Source organism: Bactrocera tryoni, chromosome 5 (assembly GCF_016617805.1).
Source record: "Bactrocera tryoni isolate S06 chromosome 5, CSIRO_BtryS06_freeze2, whole genome shotgun sequence".
Taxonomy (NCBI): Eukaryota; Metazoa; Arthropoda; class Insecta; order Diptera; family Tephritidae; genus Bactrocera; species Bactrocera tryoni.
Window position 1 is genome coordinate 33,557,660 of NC_052503.1, and position 21,983 is coordinate 33,579,642.

Sequence of the window (21,983 nt, forward strand, 5' to 3'; positions counted from 1 at the left end):
ATTTTTGTGGCGCGTAGTGGGTCGTCGTGATTGACATGCAACTCGTGGCGGCATGTTGTAAAATTTGTTTCTGCATTTGTTGCATGTAGTTAATTAAAGCGTTGACAATGACGTCGTGAGCACCTGTCAACTGCTGAGCGGTTTGTAGAGCAGTTGAGTTGAATGTTTTTCTTTTAAAAACGTCTCTATTTCATTATTTCCATATCATTTTGAAATGCAACTTAGAAAGGGTGGGTCGGTAGCATTGCAGTTTGCCTGTCATGTTTTAGCAGTTGTCAAACAAAATTTGATGTACTCCTGTCAAAAATCTTTAAATTTTTTTACAATTGTCGCAGCAAGCAGCGGAGCGGTTTTGTATAAGTCTGTTTAAAATTGAGAGTATCTTTTGCACCGTTATACTTTATCGCCTATTGGAAACGCTAAGTAGTCAAGCCTCATTTCTCTTCGCGATTCTTAGTGGAAAGTGAACTACATACCCTCTGCAAATAAAACAAACTTAACCTTTTGAAACCTTTCATGGTTACAGACTTACAAACATATGTATATTTCCTCGAATATTTTTCACAAACAGTCCTGGAACTTTCAAGTTTTGTCGTATATTGCAACTGTCAAACTTTTCCGCCATATGCTAGGACGGAAATGATTTAATGAAAGGCCGATTTTTGTGAATTAAATAAAAGAAACTACTATATAACTCCCTTTCGTGCGAATTCTTCAATCTACTCTTGAAGAAAATAATTCGAGATTCAGTACTAAACAGGGAAGCTACCATCTTCTATAAGGGTGTACGCTGCTGGCGTACGCCGATGATATTGATATTATTGTCCTTAATAACCGCGCCATTAGTTCTGGTTTCTCCAGAATGGACAAGGAAGCGAAGCAATTGGATCTGGTGGTGGACGAGTGCAAGACGAAATATCTCCTGTCAACAAACAAACAGTCGACGAGCTAACACCAAACTCTAAAAGTCACTCATTATTCCCGCTAAACGTTGCAGAGGCATGGACGATGACAACATCTGATGAGTCGACGCTACGAGTTTTAGTGAGAAATGTTCTGCGAAAGATTTATAGTCCTTTGCGGTGGCCACGGCGAATATCGCATTCGATTGAACGATGAGCTGTATGAGATATGTGACAACAATGACATAGTTCTGCGAATTAAGAGAAAGCGGCTCCGCTGGCTAGGTAATGTCGTCCGAATGGATGAAAACACTCCAGCTCTGAAAGTATTCGACGACGTACCCGCCAGGGGAAGCATAAGAAGAGAAAGGCCTCCTCTGTTGGAAGGACCAGGTGGAGAAGGACCTGTCTTCGCTTGGAATCTCCAATTGGCGCCACATTGCAAAAAGAAGAAACGACTGACGCGCTGTTGTTAATTCGGTTATAACCGCTTAAAAAGAAGGTTATTGTATGCAGAACACATACAGTGTCGACAACATTGGCATCTAACTTTTTGTTTTATCGTCATTCGGTACCTAGCCAAGACTATACGTTGGATGACTCATTCGATCAGAGTGCTCATAAATGCAGTTGCTTCAGTCGATATGTGAGAGTTCGCATTGTCGATATCGGACTTCTTTTTCCAAATTTCTTGAAAAACAACTGAAAAAAAGGTTGTATAGCACTCAGAGTTTATTGTTCTGCTTTATTCTAGTGGCGTGGTTGTAACATGTCCAGTTTTCCAAAAAACCATTTGTTTGGTATGGCTTCATGCGCCAACAGCTTTTGTTGGATTCGTTTCATTTTGAAAAACCTATAGTCGACTGCTGCTTACTTTCGTTCTAATACACGAAAGTCCACAATTCATCACCTGTCTGGATGTCATAGTCGTGTTTCGAAGCACCGCTGTCGCATATTCTTAAAATTTCTCTCTACCAATCGACATCTGCCTATTTTAAGAGATTTATAACTTGTGTGGGATTTCTTTTTTTCCACAATCAAATGCTCATGCATGTCTGTATGCTGGTTCTTATCTATAGTCGTCTCAATCTCACGATAACTTTATGTCAATATCAGTTTGCGCACAGCATCAATATTTCTGGTCCAACAGCTGATTTTGAATGACCTTCTAGAAATTTATCTTGGAGTTATTTACGACCTCTATTGAATTCACCTTACCGTAGATAAACATTGGTCCTCGATGGAGCTTCAAATTTCCAAAGTTGAATTAAGTTCATCGCTGCACTGTTAATTTACGTCAAAAGTCAAAAAATATAATTCCGCAAAAATATTTGCGATTTAATTTTACTTTTTGACTGAGATGAACATTTTAAGTTACTGTAACCAACACAAATAGTACTCGAATGTCAAAACGTTCTGAGTATATACATACATATATACATATGTATAACAACAAAAATTTCAAACATGACGATAAAGTGGTGAGCTGCCGAATTGCAATACGAGGGTGCCAAATGCCGAAATGTAGAAGGCAACCTACGTGCATATATTTAATAAAATAATTTAAGTCAATTTTAATACTCATAACAACATAACTTTCCAGTTCCTTTGATAATATGCGCTTGCACTCCCACAACTCCCAACTCACCGAACTTCTACCCAAAAATATGTTTTCCAAAAACTTTCATTTCATTGAAAATTTACACTCAAAATCTCAATTCGACTGCTGGCACAACTGCAGCAGCCGTTAGACTCAGCAGACGAGCGCGCAGACATTTTAATTAACTTACCAATTTGAAATTATATGAATGACATAAAAAGTTTTGTAAACTAATGTCTACTGCACAAAAAAGTTACAAGTACGCACCGACATTCATCAACTCGGTCTGCATGTTTATGTGTGTGTGCGTGTGTTTCGTAAACAGCAAAGGTTATAACAGAAAGGAATGAAATAAGCAAGCGAAATGTGAATGTACGAATTCAAAGTTTATTTGCATTTCATTTGTTTAATTACAAACAAGCGGTGAATGAAGGCGCATGCACCCGGCCAATTGGTGAATTCAAGCAACCCACCAGTCACACATACACATATACACACAAACATATGCATGCTTTATTCGAAATTCGGTACATGAGGGGCTGCGAGGTGGTGAAGGAGTAGGCAGACGAACAGGCCGAAGTGTCCGAAGAGCGGGCGCCTGAAATGTGGATATTGCATTTTTGAGTTCTTTTAATTGAAATTACCCGAGTTTTTATGTGAGAATTCATTCACTAACTACTCGTTCGTTCAATTCGTTTATTTGCTTATGCGAAATGAGTTGGTTGGTTGAAAATTACATTTTTGAAGTTGACAACTGGAGTTGTTTGTAAACATTCATCGATGACACGCCAAATGCATGCGTGAGTATAAACTGTCTACTCGAGGGCAGAGCGCATGCAACGAGTGCTCTCATATGTAGATTCTGCGATACAATTGTTGATATGACTCAGTGTGTGGGTGTGTTTAAATAAATAGCAATAATAATTTGTACATAAATATGTATGTATGTATATTCATACAATATGGATAATAATATATTCACTAAACATATCGCTCATTTGCTGCAACGTCGTCATAACTCAAAACACGTGATTTTTGAGTTAAGGATGCAGAATTGTTCGTTATATCATACTTCATGTTGAGTGAAAAATTCATATGAATACCTCTTATATGCTCCGCTTGTCTTCCGTGTAAGGTTGGAGTCAGTTGAAAACTTTTAACGCGTTTTCTGGCAAATCGATTTTTTTGACTTATGCCGGTCTTGCAGCAAATGAGCGATATGAGAATTGTTTAATTTTTCCATTATCGCGATAGATATAGCTTTATGTGTGTCGAAAGTTCAGATATCTTTACAAAACTTGGTACAAGTATTTTTTGGCATTCAATTGGTATTGCAGGTGGGTGACTAACTATTTCTCTAAATTACTATGAGAGCGGTCCATAGGTCCTTAACTTCATAGCCCGATGCTGCAACTATCGTAAGAAAATTGACTGTAATGTAAAAAACTCTAGGACCTACCTACCAACATATTTCGGTAGGTAGAGTAGATGTCTGACGACGCAACTAGGCCTTTACTTTAAATTACTCAATTACATTCTCTCTACTTCTGACGAAGTTCATCAGAACAAATCAATACAGATGGAATAACCAAAATATTGGAGAGGCTGATCTACAGCTCCTAGAAAACGAGTCGCCTACCTTATCTGAAAAGCAATTTAGCTTCAGAAGACATCGATCCGCCATAGTGCAGTCGAAAAGTTGACAAATATTGCGGCCAAGGCCCTAAAGCACCTGATGAATTCACGACGAAATAAATACTGCGCAGTTTTTACAGGGATCCCTTATTATGGATGTCACCCCTAAAGCTACCAAAAGAGTGTCTGATTTTTGGATATACGCAGACATTGCTGTGACGTCAATTGCGAAAGAAATTTGACTAATTCAGAACACCAGTAGTAAGGACATAATAAAAATTAAAGATTGGTTCACGGCAACTAAACTGTAACTTGCTAAATGATAAACAGAAACGGTGCTTATAAAGCGCAGAAAAAAGCTTAAAGTGGTCATCCTGAACATCAATGGCTATAACGTTGCCATGACATATTTTGTGAAGCTAAATTTCAAGACACATATTAATAAAATCTGTGGTAAGGCGGATACTGTGACAACTTGCTGAAAAGCTGGTGGCCCTAGCCAAGATAGAAGGGTAAAATCAGCCAGTCAACAATGATGTATGCGCCTCCTATATATGTACTTTTGTATATGGGAGACAGCCCAGCTTAAAAACCAAATGCCAATAAGGCAAAGGCAATGTCCAGGCTATGCGCTTTTAGATTTGCCCGTGCGTTTTGAATGATGTCGCTTGAGGCGATCAATTTTATATTTGGCCTTATGTCGCCGATTCTAATGTACTCAAGGTTTGACGAATTTTTTCAATAGCTAGGGATAAGAAGTCTAACGAGACAAGTGACCAACGCAGTGGGATGCGATAAAAATGGAAGATGGACATATAGGCTTATTTAGAGCTTACTAGTCTGTATTGAAAGGCAACATAGAGGGACAGACTTCTATCTGATGCAGTTCTTGTCGCACTATATAGTTTTCTTCTGTTCGAGGTACTAGAACTACCATAGAGCGGATAACAAGCGAAGAAATGACGTCCGACAACAGTGTGAATCACATTCTGCATACGAACTTGGTGTGGAAAATATGAAGGAAGGGTCCACAATAGCGTCTTTGTGATGAAATAACGACAGCGAAATAAAGATGAGGTGAATAAACTTGTATAAAATGTATGAAGAGACATTTTTGCTCAGTTTAGTCCTGCGTAGTAATGCTGAATACCGGCCTCGCAGGCTCAAATGCAAGCTTAATTTATCTTATAATATTATTGCTGGAATTAAGAGTATAGTACATAGGCGAACTGTTTCGTAAAGTAATGTAATGCTGTCTTCTCAATTCGGCAATATCTTTGGGAGATTTCCTCTTCGAAAACAGAAAAAAGCAGAAGCTTATAGTTCTGTTCTTGTCTATGACAAATGATTATTTTGCTGGAGAAAAATTTCCACCAAGAGAATCTCGTATAATCAACTCATCTCCTAAAAGAATGAGGTGTAGCCACTAATCTATCTGAGCTTCTGGACACAATTTACTTTTATAGTAGCGCCGTATTAAAATGTTAGGAGAGAGTTGCATAAAATAATGGAAAATGGTGATTCGAAAATGGAAAAGTTATTCACTTAGGTAGGTATACGAAGATATATGGTTTTGAAAATTACCTGATATTTTTTGGATAATAATAATAATAATCGGAATCGCCAGACGTTTTTAAGATTATGACCTCGAGTAAATAATTTTCGATCAAGATTTTTATTAGACTTTTTTATAGTGGCTTGTGAGTTACATTTCTGGCCGTGGAAAAGTTTAAAATCATAACAAACTTTTCAAAGGTTAAGCTCTTCGAAAAGCAAATCTTTTAGTGTATTCCATAAAGAGAAAAAATGTTTATGAGTAAAAGTGATCACAGCACTTTTTAGCCCATCAACCTTCGCGAATTTTATCAAAAATGTTTTTTTCTCCAAAAGCGGTTTCCTCAAAAATTTCGAAATGGTTAGTTGTCTCTGGCTGTAAAGGCTGTTGGTAAAAGTAACCCAAAAAATTTAAACCGAAGATTAGAAAATTACGAAATTCTCCGAATATAGCCATAATCATTGAAGCCGAAGATTAGGCTTTGCTTTACGTAAAAATTGTCGCTGTATTTGCGCAGAGAAGATAGCTTTTATTAAAGTACCTCTGGAGTTTCGATATTAATTTATGGAACTGGGGATCTTCTCATGAAGTATTGTGAATATAGAGGATATATTTGTGGGTACCTCTCAAGTCGAACATCTTCAAATACTTTAACATTTGTAATGAATTTGCAAGAACGTGCCACATTTTAACTAAAAATTTATGTTTTTAAACTCATCGTTGTTGAGCAGAATTATGCATTTGACCGAGACCTCATTCCTGCAACTTGACAACGAAGTGAGCTCATTTGCATAATGAACTTTTAATCATCTTTCGTCATAAGCCCATTCACCCCCTAAATCGTTTCAACAACAAAAAACACGCACATTGTGTACGGCACTTTGCGATTAGTTGGCCAAACGCGATTGCCACACAAGCGAGGCATGTGGCACATCGCACAGTATTGCGCGAAATTACATGTTTCTAATTTGCTGTCAAACGTCAGCCAACACAAATTTCTAAAATGGCGTCGGAGATAGTGACAATTGTGATTTTTGGTAATGCGAGCGCTGACTGGTGGCAGGGGCGCAGCAGCAGCGTGCTTTGGTAGCAGGCGAAGTATATTGTTGAACAGCGATTCACTTCCGTCCTTGTAGCGAGTTTGTTGTGTGTCATTTTGTTGTAGCAGACAATGTCATTGCCATGTCTCTATCGCATGAAAGCGGCTCACAATCCCCCTCAACCGCCTATCCTGCGCGCCGTACGCAGTAATGACGAGACATTCAGACACATTAGCACTTTTGCCGCCGCCGTAGCCGCCGCCATTCGAAATATGAACAAGTCACTCTTCATATACTAAATGAGTGTTGTAGTTGTTGTTGTTGTCACTTATTTCGCTATTGCTGGCTCTAATTTACTCCAACCATGTGTTTAGCCGCGTTGATTATTTTGTTGCCTCTGCTGCAGTGGCGCGATAAGCGTGCGGGGGGAAAAAGCCAATTCATGTTTTCCAATTGCCACAATAATTCGCGCACATTTAGTTGTCAATTTGCTGCTTGCTGACTTTATTGTGTTTGTTGCCGTTGTAGTTGTTGTTTTGCGTAAAATGCGTTTTATTGGCACATTGTCGAAATTAAGTGGCAACAGTCGGCGAATGAACACAATTAAAGTTACAATTCGCGATTAGTGTTTTGCAGTGTGTCAGTTTGTATGGGTATGTGTGCATGCGTGCATGTGTGCATGTGTATGTGAGTTGCGTATGTATATATACACGCAGGTTTTGCTTTTAAATTTCACAACAGTTTTATTATTTCATATCCATTTACCTCTAAGGAATTTAGGCGGAAGTCATTTACGTGTATTTCTAACTGTCTCTACATATACGATGTAATCCCTCAGTGTTTGAGATATCGATATGAAATTTTGCAGACACACTTTTAAACCCAAGAACTCCTCATTTGTTGGCAGTCATTAGATCTGGCTGCTAAAAATAAAGATACAGATTTCGACTGTCAATAACCCTCTGAATTTAGGTGTGACACTCGTCAGCCTGCGCTCCTTCACTCCTCAAACGACCGCGATTATTGCCAAACTACAGAACCGCAACAAAATCCTCAAGTCGCTAGTCGCTAGGAAGGCAAAGAAACGTTGTTTGCAATATCCAAGGCAATCGGTCGGCCAGCTTAGCTCCGCCGCCCCAATATGGTTAAACACAGAAGAGGAAACTATATATATGTCAGAACACTGTACTCCGTACAACAACGGGATGTCTCTTGATGTCTCACATCTCCTCGGCTGGGGTGCTGTCGTAGAAATCATCCCTTTAGTCACCTGCTTTAGCGGAACTACCTCCTAGGAACGTCAAAAGGTCCTTCTTTACAGTACGTCGACCAGACTTCGGGCGCAACACACTTCAGACATGCACCGGCCGTCATTAACAGTTGATCCATAAACACCTTCACCGACTCCTTCTCAGTGAATGGCGTACTTGGAGTCAAACCTCATTTAATTGCAGGTGATGAGCTCGAGTTGCCACGAGAATCGAGAGTGACCCTTGCGCAGCTTCCTTCAGGATACTGTAGCAGGTTGAACTCCTACTTATCCAGAATCGACCCCAACATATCAAATATAGGGAACAGCAACGCGTTCTCGCATGACACAAACCACCTCTTTGCATGCCCAACTAACACTACACATCTGACACACTCTCCCCATGGTTCGACCCGTCGAAACAGCACTTTGAATGGCCTCAATGACAACTTATTTGAGCCTTATCTGGGGATTAGATAACCATTGCAACATTAAGAACAAGATAAAGATTTTTTATATTATACCATTTTAAGTATGATAAATCTTAAGGGTTATTCCTAATGAGAAATAACGACAAAAATAAGAAAAAGAAATGAAAATAAGCGGTGACTATACTGTCGTGAAGTGCCTATCAACTAGAGTTTTGGACTTTCTGTCGTAACGTCTTTCAAGCGAAGAGGCGTCAATGGGGTTATTGCTTCGAAGTTCGTATTCTTCCAGAAGGTAAATATTCACTTTAGTAGTAGCCGAACTTACTGACCATGTACACAAAACTAGTTACAGATTGCTTAATATTTTTTGCATAGAGCTATTTCATAGAGCATGGTTATGTCGGAATCGTTGACATTTATTGGTCTGATGGATTTTCAAGAAAACTCCATTGTTACCAGATGAAGAGCTGGTAGCAATTTGCTTGTCCGTTTGCGGTTTACTTTGGGTAGATGAGCAACACACGAGCTTTTGCAGCACTATGACCAGAGATGAACTTTTTCCCTTAGCTAGGTAGGTCTCTATTAATGAAAATTCTAACTAACTAGTGTCTGTTTGGAAACCATGTGATAAGTCTGAAATCTTACCAAATTGTTGAAGATGTATGAAAGTTTCATAAGTGGATTAAAGTCGTAATTTTTCGCAGCTTAACTCTTATTCCTTCAGTCATATATTTATGAATGCAACCGAGCTGATTTATGGTGGATTCTTCGTCCAATTAGTATGGACTGCTTTAATAACTGTTATGAAGTATTTTTTAAAATAACTGATTTGTATTCTACCCACTCGAAATCGTTTTTAATATCTAAACTGAAAAGTATGAGCATCGGACAAACAAATGTAGATATGTAAATGTAGATTGGATGCGTACTCTATGGATTTATTGTTTTCGAGATTATAACAATTGCAGCTAGACTTCCAATATTTGATTTCTTGATGACATGTCAATGAATGATTTCTATATAACATGTTATCTAATACGTGCACTTGTATTCGTGTAAACTATGAGTCAAATGGTGAATTCCTTCGGAATAACTGACTTCTTCGAATATATTTCCTTCCTGATACTAATAGTCATCATCATAGAACATCTAGCGAGCAAAATTTTTGAACCAGATACAAAGTTCATTTAGATATACATATATATTTTCCTTCATTACTATTCCAATCGAAAATATTTTGGTAGATACCATGATAAAGGCCTGGCACTGATAAGATGAAATTAACATCATGGCAAAATGCTCGCCAATTTATCCAACGCCCGAACTCAATATTTCTAATTCACTTTCAGAAATATTAAATGAGATTTGATTAGTTCATTGAGTAGGTGAACATTTTTGAGACAAAATTACTTTGTGTTAAGGATTATGAGACCAAAGCATATTCAATAGCATTTATCAAACATTAAAGAATAAGAAGATAATTACCTCTGGTTAAACACACCTGAATTCTAATTGAATTCGCACTCAATATAGCATTATAAAGACAGCTGGTGTAATTGGCTCCCAACTTTACTATTTTAAATCAGTATAACACAATTTTCCTAAGCTGCCCCAGTTCATTCAACTCGTTCAAAGGTTGTTTGAAGTAATAGACCACAGAGAGACACCTCAGATATTGGAACACAAGCTAATCAGGAAATACTATAAAGTTTTTTGAGGTAGTGTTGAAAGTAGACACACAACAACTCCCACTTCTAAGTAACATGAAATTTAATAACGTTACAGAGCATCTACCCTAAAGATTCTACTTCAGAAAATGGGAAAAGTGGAAGAGACAATGCTCCAACTTAAGAGACAACTTAAAGTCGCTGGGGTAGAAAAAAAAAACAGAATTTTTACCGAAGCTCACTTAACCTAATAATGGCCTAGGGGCTACCGCTTACAGTCTGGCGCTCATGCGCCTCCCTTTTCAATCAACCAACTAAATAAGTATAAGCGAAAATTGTGCATTTTGAGCAGTATTCGGAATCAGTTGTTTCGTCATTCTGAATGTTATATACAACTTTTATCATAATTTATTTTGATATAGATAGTTTGGTATATTCTTAGTTCTTAGCAAAAGATCAGAATGAGCCTTAAAAAGCAATTTGCTGTAGAAATCGAATATTCCTTCAATATACTTAATAATTGTAAGGAAAACTGGATTTAAGACTTATTTTTGATGAATTTTATTTTTTTAAGTTAAGAAGTATGTTGAAGCTTTCCAACAAAAAATCGATTTGAGGATATTAAATTTTATGAATAAATTTTATAAATTTACACTAGTGGCCATGCAAACCTTACCACTACACTTTCTTAAATTTTTTTCAGACTTTTTCGTTCGTTCGAGATTTTCTTCAATTTTGTTTTTTTTTTATGTGTTTAGTAAGCATAAGTAAACTAAATTATATTATGTAATTACAATTACAGATATAAATGAACAAATTTAATTGGTAAAACACAAATTAGCTTTTCTGTGCTTGCACAAAAGCGACCGATTTTATTGTTTTTAACTAAACTTCGTGTTTCAATTAAAAAATAAATAAAATAAAATGTTAAATTCAAATATAGTGTAAAAGAAATTAAATAAAAAATATCAACGCATGTCAGTCTCTCACATTTCGAGCTCATTTTGTACAGCTCACTATCAATTGATTTACCTATAGCCGAATGTGTTTTGTTTTTAATTTTTAATATTTTTTATTAATAACATATCATTACCATATTTCTAAATTAAAAATTTCTATACCGCAAAAAGTATCGCTATAAAATGTAGTCAAATATGCACAATATGTGAAAATTTTGAGTGGTAAGGTTTGTGTGGCCACGAGTGTACAAACATGTTCCAATATGTAAATTACCTTATCTTATTTTATAACAGCTGGTAGATGAGTTTGCCCTAAGAAGCATTAAAATCACTCTCCGAATAGTCCGAAATACATGCATATACCTAATAGTTTACAAACACTCATCTGGCTAAAAACACACAGAAAACTATAAACCAACTACAGTAAATCGAACAACATGGAAAAACACAAATAAAAGCGCAACATATCACAACCGATAACTATAGGCACGAGATTGTATCGTCCCTTGATAAATAAGCATACTCGTACATCGTTGTGTCTTTAATATCTCAATCGAGGAAAATCTCACCTGCTTTCCTGGTTGGTTGTCTGTGCTTATGCTACCTTTATGCTCTTTTTTACATTTGAGCATTGTTGCCTTGCTTTTGCAGCTGCCTGATGCAACGGTTTTGTCGATATTTTATTTCCTCCTTTTCGCTTAGACCATGTACATCACTTTACTGCTTCGCTGCGTTTTGTTGCTCTGATCGTTTTTTATCCGCAATTTCCGTTGAAATTTTCATCACGTCAGCAATTTCCAATGTTCGCGCTGCTGTTGTGGTGGCTGTAGGCTGAAGGCCGGAGGGTTGTTGTCCCTGGCTAGCTGGGCTGTGATTTGGGGTGTCCGCTGGGGAGCTGGGCGGCTCATCAAATAACCATCGATTGGCAATGGTTACTGCCGGTTGATGCTGACGATAGCGACAACGCTTACCTTGTATGCTGCTATAAACACATACATATACCATATATGCGTACCTGTGTGTGTACTTGTTATCTGCATGTTTTGTCCTCCTCTCTTCCATTTTTCCTCGTGAGCGTACATTTTTTTCAACTTTTTCGTGTTGCAACTTTTTATGCTTTCTTTTATAACGTATGTTGTTGGCTCGGGCGCCCCCCTACTCACCTACTGCCTGTATCTGCATTTGCAATATTCTTTATTTTTACCGCAAATATCGATTTCATTGTTGTATTTGTACTCGTATACTATATATAAATATATGCGTTAGATTGAAGCTTTCCTTTGTTATGCCTTCGTGTATCTATTTGCTTGTATTTCATATAAGCATGTTGCAAGCAACTTTTATATCGCCAGCACATGTACCGATAACGCAGTTTCTGTTGGAGTGGCATGGCAGCTAAGTGCAATGTTGCACACCATACTCCAATTGATTTCAACCTGCTCACATTAGCATTTTAACTAACCATTTAAGGCAATAGCTGCAGTGCATGAGACAAATGTGGCATGAATGGCTATGTTTTTCTCTGGGGCGTTGCCATCTAATAATATTGTATTTGAAAGTTTATTGTGGTTTCTGTTTGCGTTACTCTTAATATATGGATATAGTTAGGTACAATAGGGTGATCTATAAAAAAATATTTATATTTTTTTCTGTCTTGTCACCCAATTTATAATAACCGGGGTACATATGTATATAAATTTATAAATTTCGCTTAACGATTCTTTTTCGTCTTTACCAATTCGAGATACCAAGTGCGGCCAGATTCTTCTCCACCTGATCTCTCCAACGAAGTGGAGGTCTTCCCCCACTTCCTATGGCGGGTACTGCGTCGAATACTTTTGGAGCGTAGATATGGGCGGCATGACCTAGTCAGTGTAGCCGCTGTCTCTTAATTCGCTGATTTGTTTCAATGCTTCCACTGTCATTCAGCAGGCTGGAGATGTGTTCCCTTCATAATTGGAAGGGCATCAGAGTAGTGAAATATTTAAAATTCTCGACTATCAGTAGTGTAGAAGTTGTAAATTTTCTTTCGAAACCTTCTCATTATTTTCTGTTCCACCCTAATATGCTTTCATATATAAATATATTTATCATATTCACTTCTGGGTTCTCAGCTTGCAATTGCAGTATTCTAATATTTTCATATTGCCTAATTTGTTTTTTTGTTTTTTCAACTATTTTCGTTTTTCTAATATAAAAACTTTTTTTATACCATATAAATTAGTTTTAACATATTAAAACGTCAGATAAACTTTTTGCCATATTTAATTTTGAAATTTATGAACGCGAAAAAGTTGGCAGAAAGCCCATCAAAAGCCGTAGAATAGTAAATATGAGGCTGCGATTTCATTTCGCTTCCTAAAACGAAATTCATATGTGAGTTACGATTGTCTAACGGCAGTGTTGTAATAATTTGTTGAGTCGATTTAATTTGCAACGATTTAAAGTAGTTTGAACTAACACTGACTTATTCAAAAGCAAACTCATTTATAAAGTATTGCCTTTGTAATTTTTTGTCGGTCATGTTTTTAAGCGATTAATTATATTTCCTTCTTTAAACTTAAAGAGATCTCTTAACGTAAATGGTCTAAGGATATACTATGTATATGTTCGCTTTATGTCTAGGCTCCTAATACGAAATACCGAAAACAGTATAGAACTCGAAATGTGTCCAGAATATTTTGAAACCTTTTACTTTTCATTCACTTTTTTGTCAAAAAATTAAAATGTTATTAAATCTTGAACTTCAAGTCAAGCTTTAAGGTTTTAATGTTAGGAAATGTACTCAGCGAATGAATATATGAACCACCATAAATTGCCCTTAACGGGTGTATGTATCACTTAAAACTAATCGAAATAGGTATAAGGTTATATATGTATATATAAAGATCAGGATGACAAACAGAGTTGAAATTTGTGTGACTGAGTCTTGAGGAACATATCTCCTAGTCCACCAAAGCTACAATAGACAAATTCGGATCAATACTTTCCTTAGCCCCCATGTACCCAACACAACGACTTTCTAACTTCCGGGTGACTTATTTCCTGGTATTTCCTTGGCTTTGATTCTTGCAATGGGCATGAGTTCAAAAATTGTTTGCACCTGGACTTATCCCTTCCTTACTTGTTATTATTCACTTCAGAGGTTAGGTCAATCTTGAACATTCAAAACAAGGCAAACTTTGATAATTGGTAACGTGAACATATTTATCTATAATATTTTTGGTATTATTAAAAATGTTTATATATTTTATACTGGCATACTGATTGAAAATTCAAACTGGACTAACTTTCGGAATAAATCAAAGGGTTTGGGTGACTCTAGAAACTCCTGGTGGAAATATGATGGTGGACAAAGCGAAAAGCTTCCACTATTAGGTAAGGGAAATAAGTAACAATGTAGCGGTCATCATCTACCTCTAAGATCTATCCTGCAGAAACTTGGTAAAGTGGAGATGAACGCCTTAACATTAGAGGGGACGTCCACGGTTCCCAATACTCCAACTTAAAAGTCATTGCGCAGCTAAGATGGAAAAAATCAGGGGTTTTATAAAATCCACTGAGTTTCTAAATAAGAATTATTTGGTTACCACTTGGAATCAAAATGGACTTAATGATGGCCAAAGAGCGAGTGCGTCCGCCTGCGATCAGGCACTCCTGAGCCTACTTTTATAACATTTTCAAATATATTGTACTCCAGATCTTAAAAGAATATTTTGAGAAGTAATACAATGTGTTGCTTATTCCGCAGTCTTTCAAATCGGATATACATAGTATTTGTTCAGAGCCAAGAAAGCTCGGAAGCTAACTTCGAAACAGTTTTCAGCTTAAAATATAGGTATCTACTGATAAAAATGATTTTCTATACACAAACTCGTTCCTCGCCTTGCATCCCTTCCTCAAATAAAAGCGCTTCAAAGAAAACATCTTAACATCAAATTTTAAGTGTCGAAAATTATATTGTGCTACAAAGTCCGCTTTATCGATGTTTAGTGGCTGGGGACGACGGGGTGTCATAAAACAGCGATTTGAATTGTGTTACAACATTGCCATTTAATTAATGACAACAAACTAACTTCTATGAATAATGAAGCACACGCACGAGCACACACAAACCTGCAAAGTAGCGAATACATATGTATGTACACAAATGTATGTGTGAAATAACCATACAACAACTGCTACTATGTAAGATGAGTATAGGCGTCTGCCACCCCCACCTACCAGAGCGCAATGAAACAAAAGCATGAAATAACGGTCACAGCAGGCGCAACTTTAAAGTAACTTTTCGCCAACACAGTACAAAGTATTTATGAAACTCCAATAGCGGAACGCTATTAAAACAATTCCTGGAGTAGTTTTCCAAGCAGTAACAGCAACAAAAACGACTTCCGAAAGAGGTGATGAATATTTGTGTGAGCGAAATTGCGATTGTAACGGTACGGCGGCGACAAATGCGGCGGCATACAACAATAAAACAAACTGACAGCCTTACTGACAGCCAACATTGGCAACATTACTATTAAAAGCATTTTGTATATCGGCAAAAACAACTACAACAGCAACAAACATTTTCGGATACCTCCTTAAGGTACAAATATTGGCAATTGGCTGTGCAGCTACAGAATACAAATGCTTTATAAATATATTATATATGTAAATAGGTTTATATATATTAGGGTGGCGTCAAAAATAAAACAGAAATCATAAAAATTAAGATATTTTATGATTTTTGGGCAATAGAAAATTATAAGAAATGTAAAAATTATATTATACAACTTAAGATATAACACCGAATAACTTTTGAACAGACTATCAGTTTATTTTTTCAGTGCGTTAAACATACCCTACAAGAATAATTGTACTCTGAATACGTTATACAGGGTTATTCATATCCAGGTTCCCTGCTTTTTAATGGGAATTTTTATTATCATTCGAAATAACACTCTTGGCATTTGTTTTTTGGAGATTATCTCTTTCAAATGTTGGCCGCGGCTACGACTAAGATGGTCCATTCGTTAGACCAATTTTCAATGACTCATTCGAGAATTACCACTGGTAACTGACGAATGACATATGTACGTGGTGTTTTGCTCCAAGACTTGAATCGAAGCGGAATTATCCGCAAAGGTCACTAAATTATGAGTATATTTACATATCCACACAGGAAAAAGTCTAACGGTGTGATATCATACGATCTTGGTGACCAATCGACGGGTCCAAAACAATAAATCTATTGATCAAATGTCGACGAGATCAAGATTTTCAACTTCAGCCATCAGTGGTTATCATGGCGCGTCTATGGCCACCATTGACGGTTACGTTCTCACCGGCATCATTTTTGATAGAACTTGGATCGATGACTTCACCGGCCCACAAACTACACCAAGCTGTTGGCTTTTCTATATGAAATGATAGCTCCTGAATCTCTTTGGGTTCGTCTATGTTCCAAATGAGGCATTTATGTACATACTCATTTAGCCAGAAAGCCAAGTCGTTCCATACGTCAGTCCGAGTTGCAGCGAACGGCGAAGTCTCCACTCTCAACAACGGCTGCTATATTTTCTTCACTGCGTGTTGGAAGTGGTCTATTCGGTCGAATATTAACAAATAATGAATGCTGGATCTCAAGATGAGTGGTGATGTTGCGAATAGTACACTCAGTGGGCCGAATATGTTGACCATGTAGTAAGTAAACATTCTTTAAAGAGCGTGAATTTTTGTAATACAGTTGAACGCTTTGTAAATATTTTAGACGTAAAACTTTCCGTGATGAAATACGGAACCAATATCGCATTACAGCTTCACACGACTCATGCCAAAAAAAGCTATTGAAAAAACTCTACTTGAATCACCCGTTAATATTATGAGATGAAACTTTAGCAGATTTGCGTGTCGTTTCGATATTTTCACTGCGTCCAAGGAAAAATAAATAAATTTCTCTTTGGTCCACCCTAATGTTAATAAATGTATGTATGTATACACGAACTTACCTACAAACACTATAAACTCAAAGTAGTGATTGAAAAGGTGGCACAGCTTGATATACTTTTTTTAAAAAAAACGCATAAAATTTGCAAAATCTCATCGGTTCTTTATTTGAAACGTTAGATTGGTTCATGACATTTACTTTTTGAAGATAATTTCATTTAAATGTTGACCGCGGCTGCGTCTTAGGTGGTCCATTCGGAAAGTCCAATTTTGGGCAACTTTTCGAGCATTTCGGCCGGAATAGCCCGAATTTCTTCGGAAATGTTGTCTTCCAAAGCTGGAATAGTTGCTGGCTTATTTCTGTAGACTTTAGACTTGACGTAGCCCCACAAAAAATAGTCTAAAGGCTTTAAATCGCATGCGCCATCTTGTTGAAACCACATGTCAACCAAGTTCAGTTCTTCCATTTTTGGCAACAAAAAGTTTGTTGGCCACCAAGATCATGCGATTTAACGCCTTTAGACTATTTTTTGTGGGGCTACGTCAAGTCTAAAGTCTACAGAAATAAGCCAGCAACTATTCCAGCTTTGGAAGACAACATTTCCGAAGAAATTCGGGCTATTCCGGCCGAAATGCTCGAAAAAGTTGCCCAAAATTGGACTTTCCGAATGGACCACCTAAGACGCAGCCGCGGTCAGCATAGTAGAATCTGCATGGAGCTTCCGCAAGGGCTTGTGGTGAACCAAATGCGACTAATGTTTCAAACAAAATTCTGTTTGTGTATGTGTTTGCAAATTTTATGCGTTTTCTAAAAAAGTTATCAGCTGTTAAAAATCACCGATACAAATTGAAAGGTTAACTATGCATACATTTTCAACTCGGGAAATTCAAGTTGATGAAATCGCTTGTGCTCGCTGCCCCGCACCAACGACAATACAATGTATGTATTTCCCATAGAGCTAAGTATTCACGCTGTTTTATTGCGCCAAAAGCCGCTACGACCAACAAATTTCCATTGGAAAATGCCAACATTGCAATGGAGTAACGGCATAAGAAATAACAATGTATAAATGTACATGTTACACGAGAACAACAACAATAACCATAAGAGCCCAACAACAGCACCGGCGCAAGGCTATGAAAATGCAATGTTGAAACCCCGTTTTGTTTAAAATTTTGAAATTTTCGTTACGGTGATGTGCACCGGTGTTCGTCTCTATGCATTTATGAGTGTATGTGTGCCTATTCCTATACTCACACATATACACACTTGCAACGGCAACCTTCTTACGCTAACTTCCGTTTCCGTTCCACATATTTGAACATTCCCAAACGCGACCGCACAACAAAAAGCTCAGCTGAAAGAAAACACACTGCACACGAAAGCGAACGAAACATTGCCAACAATGTTGCCGACAGCAGGCAGGCGGCGCTCGCAGTAGCGGACGAAATGGCACAGCAGCTAACCAAGGATTTTACAAGTATGTATTCCAAGGACCTCTTAACACTCAGTGCCTGCTGCAAACGCCCCGCTCCCACCCCCGCTGTGTTCTGCAGCTGCGCTTGCTGAACTTTTCCTGTGGAGGCAAAGGCGTAACGAAGTGAATTCGTTGAAATAGTAGACCCGCATGGAGCTGCCGCAAGGGGCTTGTGGTGTTACGGTGCGACTGATGGGGTTAACAAATGTTTCGTTTGTGTATGTGTGTGTGCGAGTGCGTGTTTCTTTGGGAGTGTGGCTGTGTCGTACATTTTAAATACAAATTTTGGTTGTATGCACTTTTTTTTCGCCCGAAATTCGTTGATGGGAATTCGATGTTTTCGCCAGTTAATACCTATTATTGTGTACAATTCAGCTGCTAAGTGTGTGCTGTTCCACGGATGCATACTGTTGTTGATTTAAATAAATATACATAGATATATGTATACAATAAAAACATATGGATTTTTATTCCACGAATTCCATATGCGAACTTCTGCTTTTTACTGAACTACAACATAACTATTTAAATTTTTTAACCTTGATATTTTCATAAAAGGCTTTCACCCTTGAAGAGTAACAGTAATATTTTTTTTAACCTGATTTTTACTAACCTAGAGTTCTGTTCCATTTTCATTAAATGTTTTTAAACTATTATTTATTTAACTACTTTTGAGATATAGAGGCTACCTTGAGGCTGCATCTATTAACACTTTTTTCAACTTAAAATTTTAATTAATATAACACCTTAATTGTTTCCAAAACATGGTATATAACGGTTAGGCAAATTCGGGATTAAAAAAAATATAATTTTTAGGTTTTAAATCGAGGATATAAAGGCTGAATCGAAGAAGGCTCTGCTCTGATCATGACGGAGGATTTTTTCAAGAGGATGATATGATGATTGGAAAATTCTTTGGCATAAGTGTGTTGCAGCGAGAGGGGATTACTTTGAAGGAGATGAAATGGACAAAATTCACTTTTCGATTTGATCACAGTAATCTCTCTTTTATTACTACTTCACAGCAACCTCAATAAAATTTAGTTAAAAACATTGTTATGTCTTTATGAGGACAAATGAAAAAGTTGTATGTTTAGTTTAAGTTATTTTGAATATAAAAGCTAATCGATAAAATTTTGAATGTTCAAAGTTCAAAATGATTTTTCCAATGTGCTATGATGACCTTTTAAATTCGTTGCCATCTAAGTATTGCATACTGGAGTGATTACTTTGAAGGAGATGAAATGGACAAAATTCACTTTTCGATTTGATCACAGTAATCTCTCTTTTATTGCACTACTTTGGAGGACAAATGAAAAAGTTGATTCGATTTGTCCATGTCTGTCTGTCCATCTGCCTATTAAGAAATTTTCAAATTTCGTACCCGTACTTTTATCAACAAGAAGCTGCACATTTGTTGGAACTGCCGACACCCGACCACTATTGGAACCATCATCATATAAACTAATCGATCAAACTCAAGTCCTTGTAGGAAAAACTTTTTATCTGACAAAGTACCTTCACGAAATTTGAAACTATTACCACAGGCAACGCTAAAATCTCCTAACAAGTGTTCAGATTGGCCTAGTATAGCATATAGCTGCCATTCAAACTGATCGATCAAAGTCAAGCCTTCGTGGAACAATTTTCTTACTTGACGAGATATTTTCACGAAATATGCCAAAGATTATCGTCCAGTACAATGCTACAATCTTCGAATAAATCTTTCAGATCACACCACTATAGCCTATAGTTGTCATACCAAAAGATGCTTTTATAAGCTTTTAAGCAATAAAAAATGCATAACTTCCGCGCTGCCGAAATTAATTTTTTTCTTGAGTTGACTTAAAGAGCTTCTGAGCAAGTGTAACTATAATTTACTCAAAAAACATGTTTAATCGTTCATTATACATAAATGCACATGTCGCATGCCACCAACCTTCCATTAAGCCATGTGTAAGCTTTTTCAAATGCAAAAATGTCGAAACTAATTTCGATTGTGTGACGTAACAAATGAATTGACAAATTTTAAGAAAATTCACATACATACAAACCAAGAGCATTGTGTGTGTGCTTTTGTGGAGCAGGTTAAAGAGCAAAGTGCCAACGTGTCGTACATGACAATTTGTCGCAAATGTTACACGAAAAATACATGCGGCAGATATGATTTTACATTCTCACAAAATAACGCACACGCCCATACAAACACATATGTACATATGTAAATGGATGGAAAGATTTACTTTAAAAGTTGTTCGTGTATATGAACTTGCAACAATAGCTTTGAGTCGCGCAGCAGACAAGCGACTTTTACTTAAAAACGCGTTCAACGCGTTTGTCGACTGCCGTGTTGCCGTCACGTGTGGCAAGTGCTGAAAAGAAAGGATTGAGATGGTGGCACATTGTGTCTACAAGCTCCATATATATGTATGTGGGTATGTATGTATATAAACGCATTTGAAAATTTTCGACGAAAACACACACACATACATTATTTTACAGGCATCTCGGCAGCCTAGCTTACCATGTTGCACAATGTGTAGCAAGTGCGCCAGTCACTCAATTGACAACCAACGAGGGGGTGGGTTTCTTCGCGTTTAGCAAAAGTGTTAAAAGCAAGTCAATTCTAACTTGGGCCAACAATAATAACAAACCCTTTCACTTTTACACTCCGCTTGTGGCACATACTCGTACACGCCGTAGAAAGCGCGTATATGCCGCAACATGCAGACCGTTGCAAGTGTGCCACTTTAAACTGGCGTGGAAAGGGGTGTGTAAAGTGTTAAATGAAATGTTTTTAAATTACCAACAACAATGCGAGAGCATGTGTTATGTAAGTGTACGATATTTTGTTGTAAGCCGTTGATGTTGCGTGGCATAACGAATTGAACACGAGCAATGTGTTGCACGGCACATTGAAAGGGTTTAAATGTCTTTATTAGTGCCGCACATTTGTATACAACGGTAATAAATTTATATAGAAAAGTAAGTTTTGTACGTGCCATCAAAGCTTGCAGCAAAGTAACAATGTATCGAGAAATAAGAAAAAAATGAGAGCGAGAGGAAACAAGCTTCAAATCGAATTTGCGCCAAATCCCGGCTCACCGAGTTGTCCATGTCGCCGAGTGCATAAATCTTTCTAATTGACTTTTGTCTGTGTTTTTAGGCGCAACAGCGCACAAACATCTTCGCACACACATACATACATACGTACATATATGAGGGGGGTTCGATAATGACCTAGAGTCACCCGAAAGCAACGCTATCGCCGCAGAAATTTGCTGTCGCTTAGCCGAATCGGACTCGTAGTTTCGTTCGGACCATACATATGTATATAACAAAGGTCGTGTACTCGGATTTAAAAAAATGGACAAATAGTAATGTCGGTCGGTAATACGATTCTTAGTTTTGGAAGGGAAGCCGCGCAGTGAAAGCAAAGGACGCTCGGACGTATACTTTAGAGACAAAGGAACAGTCGTAAGATGAACTTCACTAAGGGAACCATTTTCCGAGAAGTCGAAGGCTGTTCTGATCCA